This window comes from Oryx dammah, unplaced genomic scaffold (genome assembly GCF_014754425.2).
Source record: "Oryx dammah isolate SB20612 unplaced genomic scaffold, SCBI_Odam_1.1 HiC_scaffold_24, whole genome shotgun sequence".
In the NCBI taxonomy this organism is placed as follows: domain Eukaryota; kingdom Metazoa; phylum Chordata; class Mammalia; order Artiodactyla; family Bovidae; genus Oryx; species Oryx dammah.
In genome coordinates, this window is record NW_024070208.1 from 50,148,667 (window position 1) to 50,151,421 (window position 2,755).

Sequence of the window (2,755 nt, forward strand, 5' to 3'; positions counted from 1 at the left end):
GAAAACTTTATATTAGTTAAAGGCAATTACCACATTCTGTGGGAGCATGCTTTGGGAAATGTTGGCCTAAGTTAGGCATTAATAATGGAAGATGACTGAAAGAGGAAACTGACATAACTAATCCAACTGGGAAATTAATTTGAAGTTCAAGACGTACTAGAGAAGAGAAGGGAGAGAGAGATCCTTAAAGAGGTTTAGGCAAAAGTTAAGATCAAGGGGTACAGATCCAGGCCAAGGGGGCTCTAGTAAGAATGGAAAAGAGTAAAAATTAGTAGAAACTATTGGCTGGAGTTAGCAGAAATTTTTTACTGACTGAATTTATGAAGATGCCAAGGGAAAAAAAGTAGGAGATATGGTTTAGTGCCTGGTTTCTGGTGAAAAGTTTCATGGCTAAGAGAAACAGGTAGGGCAGAGGGAGAAAGGTAATGGATTGTATATCAGATATGGAAATTTGCTATTTCCATGTTCAGTGAAAACTTGTTTCTCCTCTTTTACTCTGCATTCCTCAAGCCTGAGCCATGATAAGCTCTCAATTAATATGACTGAGTGAGAAGGACTCCAACAGGGAATATTAGTAAAATATGTAAGGAAAAAAAAAAAAAACCTGGGACTTCTGTGCCCAAGAATAGTACTGAGTCAGTGAAAAAGGCTGCAGATAAAACAAAACTGAATCATCTTAGTCATGCACGTCATTTAATTCTAAATCCACATGTAAAATAGGAAATGAGGGATCCTGAGAGCCATAAAAAGCAACGGTGGAGAATGGAGTGTCTCTTTTCAAGCACTAAATGAGTTATATTTTAAAGAAGACAAATGAGAAAATAGACACATCAAAGAGGATAAAAACAGTCATCAGTAGGGTGTAGGAAGGAATAGAAAAAGCGAAGATAGTGACTGAAATTATGTCCAAGAAAAAAATAAAAGAAGTGACTACAGCAAAACCCCTAAATGTAGATTGGATTTTAAAATATATTTGATATGTTTATATGCTTAAAGCTTATTATTTTGTGTGTGAAAAATACTCTCAACCTCAAGAAAGAGGAGGAGAATAGGGGAACTTTAAAAATTGCATGCTTCAGGCTCATGGAAATCTATTGTCTGCCAGCATCAGACATGGTATTTACTTCAAGCCATATTCAGCCATGTACAGTATTTCAAAAGTGCCACCTAGTAATTTAAAATGACAAGAAAAATAATATAATGGATGCATGCCTGATTTCTCCTTCTCCCGTCCCACAATAAGGGTGAGGGGTCTGAAGGCTCTTGATTATTCTCTCAACAGAAGCAGCAAAGACTCTGAAAAGAGCAAAGTTGGATTGGATTTCTACTTGGATATTTCCTTTGATGACCTGGAACTCACTGATTCATTCCTCGAGAAGGGAAGGAACAGGTTCTGAGGGCATGAATATGGGGCAGGCCAATGGCCTGGTGGGGCTTCTGTTTTACCCTCTGTGTGGAGTTCTTTCGTTTTCAGGAATGTGTGCATAGGAACTTGTAGAATACTATAACCAAATCCAACATAGTCACTTATTGAAAGAGGAAGCCTAGGAGAAATTGAGGCCAAGAATATCTTTTTTAAACTCAGGGCTCATCCTTTATTTTTTTAAAAAAATCAATCTAGGTAATGATATGTATCTGTGCTCAGTTGTATCTGACTCTTTGTGACCCCATGGACTATAGCCCACTGGGTTCCTTTGACCACAGAATTTTTCCAGGTAAGAATACCAGAGTGGGTTGCTCTGTCCATGGAATTTTTCGAGGCAAGAGCACTGGAACGGGTTGCCATTTCCTCCTTCAGGGAATCCTTCCAACCCAGGGATTGAACCCACATCTCCCTCATTGGCAGGCAGATTCTTTGTCACTAACACTCCCTGGGAAGCCCCTAGGAAGTGATAACCAATGACTAACAGTATCACAAAAACTGAGTCAACCAGATTTGATACAAGTATACAGCACCACCTTCACAAGGATTCTTGCCAAAAAAATTCAACCCTTGTCTGATCAATCCCTTAGACCGAAAGCCTATGCTACAGGAAACACAGCCAACAACAGCATGAGGATGTTATCAACAAAAGTCAAGTTATGGGAAAGTCTACAAAATGAAGGATCACATTTTGTCAACAATGTGATAACGAAGAAATTAAGAGATGTGGCAGGAATGTTTTAAATTAAAAGAGACCTAAAAGACATCTAAACCAATTGCAGTGTATGGACTTTATTTGGAAATTCAAACAAACTGTTTAAAGATATGTAAAACATCAGGAATCTATGAATATTAGATATTTGTTGATATTAAGCAATTGTTATTCATTTTTAAGGGGTGAGTATTGGCGTTATGGGCTTCCTTGTTGGTTCAGCAGTAAAGAATCTACTTGCCAATGCAGTAGACTGGAGTTTGATCCCTGGGTACAGAAGATCCCCTGGAGAAGAAAATGGCAACCTACTTCAATATTCTTGCCTGGAAAATCCCATGGACAGAGGAGACTGGAATGCTATAGGCCATCAGGTCACAAAGAGTTGGACGACTTAGCAACTAAACACCACCACATGTTGTTATGGCTATGTTTAAAAAAAGGACTCTTAGAGTCTCATTTGATGCCTCCCTCCACTAAACTCATGCCACCCCAACAGTGAGACCCCACAGCTTATGGATATCAATGTAGAACCCAAGAGAAAAGCAATAAATTCTTGACTTCTAAAATCAAAAGGCACAATCCTAGTGTAAGATAGCAAATATTTGAAAGTGGATACAAAA